The following is an 11,682-nucleotide window of genomic DNA, read 5'->3' as shown; positions in this document are numbered from 1 at the left end:
AGTCAGAAATACATCTATCTTGTGCGACTTGATGTTGAAAACTCCATTAAGAGAGGACCCCCAAAGAGGTCAGTGTGTGCTTTAATGTTTACAATAGTCTCTTAAAGTTCCCACTAACTACCTACCACTATTATTAGGAAGAAACTTAAGATTGCAGAGAACATCAACAGTCAGTGCAGGCTGGTTAGGAAGCTGAACCCAAAAGCAGCTGGGTAGGAATGTGTGACTTTTCCATGAAAGTTCATGGAACATCATTCTTTCAAAGCATAAAAATTGAGTATAGCATTTATTAAAATGTGGGTAAAATTAGAGTTCCCTTAACCTCTATAAATAAAAAGGACTTATGATAATAATAACTTCAAGGCTAGTCCACTGAAAGTATTCTGAGGAAAAGATAATAAAATAAGTGTTAAAAAGTAGACTTAGAAATTAAAAAAGTGAAGACAATGGTACATGGAGTTTAGAATTAATTTAGAAAATCTGAAAGTACTAACTTGCGTTTATTGATTTTCAATGTTAAAATCTTAATATGCATCAAATTATTGATATATTACTAACATATGTTTTATATATTTCAGCATTCTATCAGTGCCCTTATTTTATTTTAGTTTTTGTACTTGGGCCATACCAGGCTGTACTCAGGGCTAACTCCTGATTCTGCTTTTAGGGATCACTCCTGGCTGGACTTCAGGGACTATATGAGGTGTGGGGAATCAAGCGAGGATCAGCAGCATGTAAGGCAAGAACCTTAACTACCTTACCATTAATGCTCTTTGGAAAAAAAAACACGATCACTTACTTTAATGTTTTGTGCAACATCATATGCATTTTTCTTGATGACTGCATACATATTAGGCATTTTGGTAGTCAATGGTGGCTCTCCTCAGTGGTATGCAGTCTTTCATAATTATAAGGAGTTATTTGTATGAAGTTACTGTCAAACCAGTAAGAGTGCATTTTCAGAATTGTTGGTAACCTGGACATGTTTTTCCCAAATAGCCTTGCCTCACTCTGTGACAAGGCCCTACTTGCTCATATTCACCTTCATGACTGTACCTTTGGTGAGAGCACCAAGGCAGCATAGAGTGAAGATGAAGGATCTTTTTTACACCAAGTGTTGGCAGGCAAAAGGTAACTTTCAGTTCAAGATGTGTTACAAAGCCTTTTTTGAAATGTAAACCCATTGGCCTAATGGTAAAGGTAAAGGTAAAGGCCCTCCCGTTGACCGTCGATTTGCTCGAGCGGGCCCAGTAACGTCTCCATTGGAGACTTTGTTGTTACTGTGTTTGGCATATCGAATACTCTCGTAGCTTGCAGGGCTCTCCAGAGGGGCGGAGGAATCAAACTCGGGTCGGCCATGTTGGCCACGTGTAAGGCGAACGCCCTACCCGCTGTGCTATCGCTCCAGCCCTTTGGCCTAATGAATTTTTCAAATTTATGTTTCTTGTGAAGCCATCAACAACAAAGTAAACTTTAGTAACCATCCTCATTCATGCTTTCTTCTTTCTCTTTCCTGTCTGAATAATGTTTAATACTTCTGTTTCTCCTTGGAGATGAACTTCCCAATTCCCTGCTATTTATTTGTTGTTCTTTTTGTTTATTCATATGGAAAAGGACTTTATCCCTCTTTCCACCCAGATATACAGGTATGGCTTCTTGTACTGTCTTTCCATCATTCTTTCCTTTGGGAATTCTCCTTTCATGCATCTTAACAGTCTTTTTCATTTGTATTTTTTCAGTACTACACTGTTTATGATAGAGCTTAGCCTTCAGGCCAATCATCATTTTTGCTTTTTTTTAAAGGCTCTTAAACCTCTTGATCTTCTTTCTCTTTTTCTCATGGAAATTCAAATAATATCCATAGTGCTTAAGGTGTTACTCAATACATTCAGTTTGTGGCTTTGTTATGGCTTCAGGACTTTCTGGTAGAGCTGCCCAAGTATCCAAAGTACTGAACTTTTGGCATTTGAAACTCATGAGCAACTAATGTTCTTTTTAAAGTTTATATGTTTTGGATAGTCATTTATTCTTTTCTTTAAATCAAAATACAAAAGAACTTATAAAACTCAAAACATCTTTTAGAAAGAAATAATTGAATATATAAAATAATAAAGATTTTTTTAAAAATCAGGGTAACAAAAATAAACTATATAAAAAACTAAGGTAAGAATTTGATAATATAAGCAATGAGTATCTTTGAGAATAAAAAAAGATCTAAAAAATCTAATTGCTAGAAAAAAGGAATTAGGACAGCTAATGGTGCTGTTCTAAGTATATCAGAAGGTCAAGTTGTAAATCTTCTCTCCTAGATTGTTTCTCTAATGCTCCATCTATCTTCATTGCCCTGGATTATCATACCGTTCCTCTGCATTCTCTGGGCTTACAAGTTTGGAGACAAGAAGAAGGTCATGGGGAATTAGCAGGTCTGGCTACTTAGACAAAAATAAAAAGCATAATTGTTGGGTTTTAAAAATACATAATTTTGTTCTACAGAATTAAAGCAAATCCTTTATCTTTGACTTTATAGAAAATTAAATGCATTCCTAGGTACTCACTAATTTAATCCTATGGAAAAAAATCTTCAGTGATACGTAGAGGAATCTGACCTTCATGAAGAGCTCTAAGGTCCATGTTATGGCCTTCACTGTTGTTCTTGATTTTAGGAAAGTGAATTTACTACATCTCCACAAGACCTTCCTTCGCAGTACTTACTAACATACAAAGATCCTTTCTTATGTTAGTGACATTTCAACTTCTAAAGTCTGTTTTTAGCTTTGTTTGTAAGTTTTAAGCTATGCTGTTTGATTAGTTAAGATATTTTTATTCAAATGGATAAGAATTATAAATAATGAACTAAAGCATCTAATTTTGATAATTAAAATAACTATCAGGCCTTAAGTAAAAATTTACATCTGTAATCAAATATTATACATTTGATACACTTTAATCTTGTTTAAGTGATGATGATATTAAAACTTGAATTCGAAGATTTACTGTAGAAATATAAGCTATGCTTATTTATTGATGGTTTGATGCACTGTTTTCATGTATATACAAAATTTTCTTGGAAAGATAAATATTTTTGTGGTAAAAATAGACACTTTTTGCTGGAGATATAGTTTAAGTTGTAAAACACTTGGCTTGCATGTATGCCTTGCATTCACAGCTCATCAAAACATGAAACATTAAATTTCTGGATGCAAAGAGATAGCTTAATACGAGATAAAATCACATTATTCATTTATGTGAATTTACTAGATAATAAATATCAGCGATTGCTCTTTCATATACCTACTGATCCTCTCTACATCTTTTTAAGTGAAGTTTCTAGTTATATACTATCCCCATTCTTTGATGGAGTTATTAATTTGTTTTTTATTTTTATGAGTACTCTATCTTGGATATTAGTTCTTTATCTAATGTATTATTTGAAAATATTTTCTCATGACATGGAGAGTATCTTATTATGTTGCCTTGTGCACAAGACCAGGAGTAACATCTGAGCACCACCAAGTATGTTCCCCCCCCACCACAACAAATCTCACATGCTCTGGACATATTCATTTCTAATTTATATTGATATTCATTGTTTCATTCACACAGATAAAATTTAAGGGATTCAATGGCTGGAGCAATAGTATAGTGGTCAGATCACTTACTTTGCATAAGGCTGACAAGTTTTCATTGTCATCACCATATCGTTGCCTCAAATATCCCCAGGAGTGATCTCTGAGCACATAACCAGAAGTTATCTGTGATGACTGCAGGGTGTGGCCCCAAACAAAAAGAAGGTAAGGAAGAAAGAAAAGGAGTGAGGGAGGGTGGGAAGAAGGGAGAAAGGGAGGAAGAAAGGAAGGAAGGGAGGAAGGGAGGGAGGGAGGGAGGAAGGGAGGAAGGGAAGGAGGAAGGAAGGAAGGAAGGAAGGAAGGAAGGAAGGAAGGAAGGAAGGAAGGAGTACAAAGCAGGAAGGAGGAAGAAAATGATAAACTTAAAGCAAAAAGTAATGACTTTTAATAAAAAATAGATCCAAAAGATTAATGAAACCAAGACCTGGTTCTCTGAAAAGATAAATAAGATCTACGAACACTACCAAGACTTTCACTGTCACTATTTCTGTCACTGTCCTCCTGTTGTTCATCGATTTGCTCCAGCAGACCCAGTAACATCTCCATTTTTGAGACTTGTTGTTACTGTGTTTTGCATATTGAATACAAAACAAGTAGCCAGCCAGGCTTTGCCACCAGGACTCTACTCTTGGTAGCTTACTGGGCTCTACAAGGGGGGCGGAGGAATAGAACCTGGCTTGACTGGGCTGGCCAAACGCCCTACTGCTGTGCTCCCCTAATAGACTGAATTAGAAATCTAAGGGGAGACTTCACAACAGATACAGTAGAAATGCAAAGGATCATCAGGGAATACTTTGAAAATCTTGATGCGATGGAATGAGAGAATCTAGAAGAAATAGATACATTTTTGAACTCTTCTAACTTCTCCAGGCTAAAACAAGAAAATACAGAATACTCCAACAAGACAATTACTGTAGAGGATATCTACATGCTAACCAAAAGGTTCCCCAAAACAAAAGACCAGGACAAGCTTGGTTCACTAGTGAGTCCTTCCAAACTTTTAAAGAAGACCTACTGCCAATTCTCTTCAGGCTCTTTCAGAAGGTGAAAGAAACAGAACTCCTCCCAGTTTCTATGAGACAAACATAACCCTGATACCCAAAGCAGACAAAGACAGCACAAAAAGGAAAACTACAGATCAAGATCCCTGATGAGATTCAATGCAAAGATCCTCACAACATGCCGGCAGAGTGAAAATAACAACACATCCAGAAGATCACACAACTTGACTGAGTAGGCCCTTTCCTGAGAAATTTGCCTGAGCCTGAAAATCTCCACACTCAGGTCTGGAGATGCAGTGCTGCTTTTCAGTCAGTGCTGGGGGCTGGGTACCACCATGTCCACTCCAGTAGCGCTAGGGGCTCCCAAGGTCACACCTGATGATGAGGAAGCAGTCTGCAACACCAGGCCTCTAACTCAGGGCCACTTCATGCTAGTATCAGGCCTTTTGAATTATCCTCGCCACACCCACCTCTTCCCCACCCCAGGCCCACATTTTTGTGTGTGTGTGATATTTATGTCTCTTATCTGCTTCTGATCTTGGAGATTTGCTAATTTATATGGTCTCTTTATTACATATGTAAATTATATTTATTGTAAATATTTAATCCTTTTTATCTATTTTTTATTTACTCATTAATATAAATACCTATCTAGGCAATCAATCCCCAATTCAATTTTTATAATGATTAATAAAAATACTTCCAAACTTATTTTGGTTCATAAACCAAACAAAGCAAGTAAGTTCACTTTCTTATTCAGCATGTTTATTTCACTCCTTATGGGGTAAAATTAAAGAACTCTTAAAACAAGGGGAGAACATAGAAGAAGATTTAGTGGTAGAATGAAAGAGACTGAAAATCACATCAGTGACCTTGAGGCCAAAGCACATGGCATCATGAATAAAGAAGAGGCAATAGAAAAGAGATTTTTGTAAAGAATGAATAAAATCCAAGCATTTAATGGGCAATGGCCAGAGGAACAATCTCTGCATCATCAGAATTCCGAAAGGAGAGGAGATAAAGGGGAGAACAGGTGCATAAGATCTACTGGCTGGGAACTTCCGCCTGGAAGGGACTCTGCACTTATCTAGGAGATCCAGAAGTGTCAAGCAAAATAAATTCCAATAGAACACATACTATAATTTTAATATTATAATTGTAATAGTGAGAATTAGAGAGAAAGAGAGAGAGTCCTTAAAGTGATAAGAAGAAGCAAAACTTCTAACACAAGGGAAAATTCACATCGGATTTCTCAAATGAAACACTCCAAGTGAGAAGAGACAGGGCTGGAGTCAGAGTTATGCAAGAAAAAGATCTTAACCCTGTCCTATCTCTCTGACCTTGCTAATGTTTTTTGTTTTGTTTTGTTTTGTTTTGCTTTCTTGCTGTGTACCTAAGTTACAATGTTTCATGCAGACAAAAGTAATCACAATATATAAGGCAAACCAAATAATGCCATTAAGAGTAAATTTTTTTATTATTGATATATGATAAATTTATTATTGTTAGACAATTAAAACTACAAAGAAGAGAGAAAATATTATTTGCAGTAGTGAGATGATCAGATGATCAGAAAGGAAACTTAAGAAGTCACTCTCATCTCTTTTCTCTACGGCATCAAAGTCAATTTCTTTCTTATCAATCTCTTCCAAATGCAGTCAGCAAAACATATCGTTCTAATTCTTTTTGTGGGGGGGGGGGGGTATTTTTAACTCCTCAGTGAATGTTTTTCTTTTCTAAATTCTAAGCCTAGTTCTTGCCAATTGCTTTCCTTTTCAATTTTTTTTAATTGAGGTGGGATGCCACACCCAGCTCTGTTCAGGGGTTACTCCTAGCTCTGGGCTCAGGGATCACTCCTAACAGGGCTCAGCGAACTATATAGGGTGCTAGAGATTGAACCTGAGTTGACCGTGTGCAAGTAGGGTGCCTTACCTGCTGTCTATCTCTCTGGTCCCACCAATTCCTTTCTAATGTATTCAAAAGCACATAGATGTCTAGTCCCACAACAAGATGACATTTCAATTAAATCCAATTTAAAAATTATGCAAAATAGAAGACATCGGTGAACCCAAAGAGCTCGATTTAAGAATGTATAAAATACTTGAATAGTCACGTCACGAAGAATATAGAAATACGACACCCGGGGGGAACGGGCGGGGAGAAGGCCGGGGCGGGGTCTGGAGGAGCCGGGGCTCCCCAACGGGCCCATCCGCCCCCGACCCCGAGGCAGACGGGCAGGCCCCCGAAGGGTCTTTAAACCTCCGCGCCGGAACGCGCTAGGTACCTGGGACAGGGTGGGGGCGCGGCCGCGACCGAGACGGCCGCGACGCGCCCCCGGCGGGGGAGGCGAGGGAAGACGCCGGACGGGCCTGGGCCGCAGAGGCAACGGCGGAGGGAGGCGTCAGGCGATGGACGCGAACGGACTGACGGCGCGGTTCGGGACGGAGAGGGAGGCGGAAAAGCCGCCAGCGGCAGCAGGGAGAGAGCGGTCGGAAGATCACGACGGGCCCGCAGGGAGCCGGCCGGAGCCCGGCCGGGGCCGGGGGACCGCCCCCGGGAGGAGGGGGAGCGGCGGCCGGCGGCACACGGAACGCCACGCCGACCGTTCGCACCCGCTCACCCTCCCCCGGGAGGGCCCGAGGCCCGACCCAGGCTGCGCCGCCGCCGTAACCCCGGCGGGATGAACCCCACGTCGAGAACGATCCCCGACAGACAGCAGCACCCCCGCGCGCGGGCGCGCGGCCTCCGCCTCCCACCCGGCCGCTGACGACAGACACCGCCGACCAACCAGGGCACTTCTCTGGAGACCTTCGTTCCGGCTCGCCTCGGCGACCCCCTGAGCACCCCCCCCTTCGCGAGCGGCGGGGCTCCGGGAGGAGGGAGGGAGGGAGGGCCGGTGAGCGCGGGACCGGGGAAGGACCCCGACCCGCCGCCGCTGCTCCTCCTCCTCCTCCTGGGGGGGGGGGGGGGGCGCGCCGCACGGGGAAGAGAGCCAGAGCAAGCCCCGGACATGAATAATAAATACATCAAAGTGTTCAAGGTTAATGCGAGCCGAGAGCGAGCGGTCATGGGCGCTGTCTTTGCGCGCGCCGCCTCGTGGGTTCCGAGCGACCTAGCGGACGCCGAGCGGGCGAAGATGTCCGAGTATATCCGGGTCACGGAGGAGGACGAGAACGACGAGCCCGTCGAGATCCCGTCTGAGGACGATGGCATCGTGCTGCTGTCCACGGTCACGGCGCAGTTCCCGGGCGCCTGCGGCCTGCGCTACCGGAACCCCGTGTCGCAGTGCATGCCTGCCATACGCGCGCCTGGTGGAGGGCATCCTGCACGCGCCCGACGCGGGCTGGGGCAACCTGGTCTACGTGGTCAACTACCCCAAAGATAACAATAGGAACATGGAGGAGGCTGATGCTTCTTCGGCGGTGAAGGTGAAAAGGGCCGTGCAGAAGACGTCCGACCCCATCGTGCTCGGCCTGCCCTGGAAGACCACTGAGCAGGACCTCAAGGAGTATTTCAGCACCTTCGGGGAGGTCCTCATGGTCCAGGTAAAAAAAAAGATATCAAGACTGATCACCAAAAGAGGGTTTGGCTTTGTGCGGTTCACGGAGTATGAGACCCAAGTGAAGGTGATGTCCCAGCGACACATGATTGATGGACGGTGGTGTGACTGCAAACTTCCAAATTCTAAGCAAAGCCCGGATGAGCCTCTGAGGAGCAGGAAGGTGTCTGTGGGCCGCTGCACCCAGGACCTCACTGCCGACGAGCTGCGGCAGTTCTTCTGCCAGTACGGGGAGGTGGTCGATGTGTTCATCCCCAAGCCCTTGGGGGGGGGGGGGGCGTTTGCCTTCTTCACATTTGCAGATGATCAGGTGGCCCAGTCCCTGTGTGGCGAGGACCTGATCATCAAAGGCATCATCAGCGTGCATATCTGCAACGCGGAGCCCAAGCACAATAGCAATAGGCAGTTAGAGAGAAGTGGAAGATTTGGTGGTAATCCGGGTGGCTTTGGGAACCAGGGCGGGTTCGGGAACAGCCGGGGCGGCGGGGCGGGGCTGGGCCACAACCAGAGCAGCAACATGGGGGGCGGGATGAACTTCAGCGCCTTCAGCGTCCACCCGGCCATGAGGGCCACGACCCAGGCCACCCTGCAGAGCAGCTGGGGCATGATGGGGTTGCTGGCCAGTCAGCAGAACCAGTCGGGCCCATCAGGGAACAATCAGAGTCAGGCCAACATGCAGAGAGAGCCCAACCAGGCCTTTGGCTCTGGGAACAACCAGTACAGCGGCTCCAACTCGGGCGCCGCCATCGGGTGGGGGTCGGCCTCCAACGCGGGCTCGGGCAGCGGCTTCAATGCATGGACTTCAGCTCCAGCATGGACTCGAAGTCGTCGGGCTGGGGCATGTAGGCTGGGCTGGTCAGTTAGACGCTAAAGACTGGTGGGAAGTCAAATTTTTCTAAACTCACGGTAAGTATATTGTAAGATACATATGCACTAAGAATTTTCAAAATTGGTTTGTTTGGTGTGGAGTATATTTAGCAGTAATTTTGACATTTTTCATTTAGAAAAAGAGGAAAAGCTAAAGGAATTTTCTAAGTTTTCTTACATAACGGGTTGAACTCTTGAGTGTTTGAAAGTGAACTGCTGTTTGCCTGACGGGTAAACCAACACCACAATTGCTATCAAGAAGCTTCTCCTGTAATATTTTATCCCTGGACTTGTCACCTGAGTTATTTGCATGTTCAAAGTGGAACCCATTGGTTAGAGCTGCATTCTTTCCTCCTCGTTTTAATTTGAACCCCACCATACGGATTTTCTCCGTAGGAAGGTCCCTGGAGATCGTGGTGTTGCAATGTTTGGTTCTTTTCTTTCTGTGTGTTTTCTTAACACTTGTCTCCGCTCATATGCGAGAGTATGATATGAAGCCTTCATTTAATCTCTGCAGTTCATCTCATTTCAAACGTCTGTGGAAGAAGCACTCACTGACAGGAGTGCTGTACTCACTGCGCCGTGGGGCTCTGTCCGCTGCTTTGCCCACGCACGCAAGAGCTCGTCCCCACGCCGCCGGGCTGTGTCTCTGACGGTGGGTGTCCCATTTTTATCCGCTACTCTTTCTTTCCTGGAGGCGGATCAACGCTGTGACGGCAAGGCTGTGCTGTGGACCAGAAGGCTGTCTGAACTTCTGAAACCTTGTGTGGGATTGATGGTGGTGCCGGGGCATGAGAGGCTGGTATGAGCGAGGACAGGAGAGCGCGTGCAGAGACTTGGTGGTGCATAATGGAGATTCTTTAACTGGGCGAGATGTGTCTCTCAACCTGTGGCTTTGGTGCGAGAGTGTGCGGAGAGCCATGTTAGCAGATAACATACGTACGAACGTTTCTTGCATTCAAAGGACATCCACGTCTGTTGGAAGACTTGAAGTGAGTCTTACTATTAGCAAACCAACGTTAGCTGAATGTGTTAGTGACACGATACTGTATCTGCCCGCCCCCTTGTCAACTGCTGTGAATGCTGTATGGTGTCTGTCCTCGTGTCCTCTCCTGCTCCTGATCTGTCGGTGTGGTCATGTGGCCTGGCGCTGGTGGGATGAGCTTGTGTGCTGTACAGGAATCTCGGAGCTGAGTCGCCAGTGAGGGCGGGGGGGGGGGGGCGGGGGGGGCCTGGGGCCTGCCCACCCCTAGGATGCTGTTGGTGGTCTTGTACCCTGTGCTCGGATGCTTTTATAAGAGTTGTCAATGTTGGAAATTCTGAAATAAAACTGATTTAAATTAAAAAAAAAGAAAAAATGTTCAAGGTTAAAATCTAAAAGTCCAATAATTTTATAGTTGGTGAGAATGCAAGCCACTGGAATCCTCATAAATAGGCAGCAAATGTGATGGTGGCAAATTCCTTAGAAAATTAAATGTAAATACATACTTAGCAACTCCATTTGTATTTCTCCCTAGAAGATAAGACAGCATATGTATACACAAAATGTATAAAAATACACATCAGCTTTAGAGAAACTGGAACTCATCCAAATATTTATCCACTGGTTAGTGTACAAATTGTGATAAATCCCTGTAATAGAATGCTTCTCCCTGATACAAAAGAATTATTCATGGAATTCTATAAATACTTTTATGTTCTTTTCTTTCATTTTGGTGTTGGGGCTCAGAGCTTACTTCTAGCTCTGTGCTCAGGGACCACTGCTGGTGGTGCGTTGGGGACCACATGGAGTCCTGGAAATTGAACCCTGGCGCAGCTGCACTATATAGCTCCAACCCCTGGGATTCTATAAACCTTATACTGGACACAAGGCAGCATACTTTGTAATTAGAAATACATAAAAATGCAAAACAGATTATGGTATAATAACCCAGGCTACTTGCTCCAGTCTAGGATTATTTGGCAAAGAATGACTAGAAAAGCATACAAAAGAACTTTCTGAATAATAGAAATGTTCTAAATTTTAATTGAGACATTGATTACATCTAGGAGTCTCAGTGAATTTTTCACATTATATGTAAGCCACTTTCTTTTTTTCTATTCCTCAGCCAAAGAAGGCAGAAAGAAAGAAAGAAAGAAAGAAAGAAAGAAAGAAAGAAGAAAAAGTGTACGTAATAAGCCCACTAATATTCTCAAGTTATCTCAAAGATTTGTAATAGTAGTTGGACCAAAGACTAACCGAAATAAAGATAAGACTGTAATTTGAGATACCAAAGAGTAATGAATAAGACTTTGCATATGATTTATTTAGAATGGGTGAAGGACAACTAGAAGGTGAAGGTAACCACCAGATTCTTGGTTTGAGACAATTAGGTGGTTTGTGGTTTCAAATCCATAAAAATACAGAAGTTGAAACTTTAATTGATATGTGAGGGGATGAAAACGATTACATGTTTCACATATGGTTGAGGTGACCCTAAATTATGCAAGTTAGGTCTGGGTAAAAGTTAGATATACTGTTTCACCTTGGATGGAAGAGGAATAATTTCCCATAATGTCTTGATAGTTATCATCACACAGATACCATAACACAGATAGAAAGGAGAGGAGGTTATCTAGAAAGAGAATG

General features: G+C 43.5%; 2 pseudogenes; one reads left to right on the top strand and one right to left on the bottom strand.

Annotated features, from left to right (window-relative positions):
• Positions 1-867: 867 nt before the first annotated feature.
• On the bottom strand, positions 868-1,977 carry LOC130028110 (ribosome biogenesis protein NSA2 homolog; annotated as a pseudogene).
• Positions 1,978-7,763: 5,786 nt separating this feature from the next.
• Positions 7,764-9,032, top strand: LOC130028391 (TAR DNA-binding protein 43-like; annotated as a pseudogene).
• The last annotated feature ends 2,650 nt before the right edge of the window (positions 9,033-11,682 follow it).

The sequence above is a fragment of the Sorex fumeus genome, unplaced genomic scaffold (genome assembly GCF_029834395.1).
Source record: "Sorex fumeus unplaced genomic scaffold, SorFum_2.1 ptg000039l, whole genome shotgun sequence".
Classification (NCBI taxonomy): domain Eukaryota; kingdom Metazoa; phylum Chordata; class Mammalia; order Eulipotyphla; family Soricidae; genus Sorex; species Sorex fumeus.
This window is presented reverse-complemented; position numbering and strand designations above follow the sequence as displayed.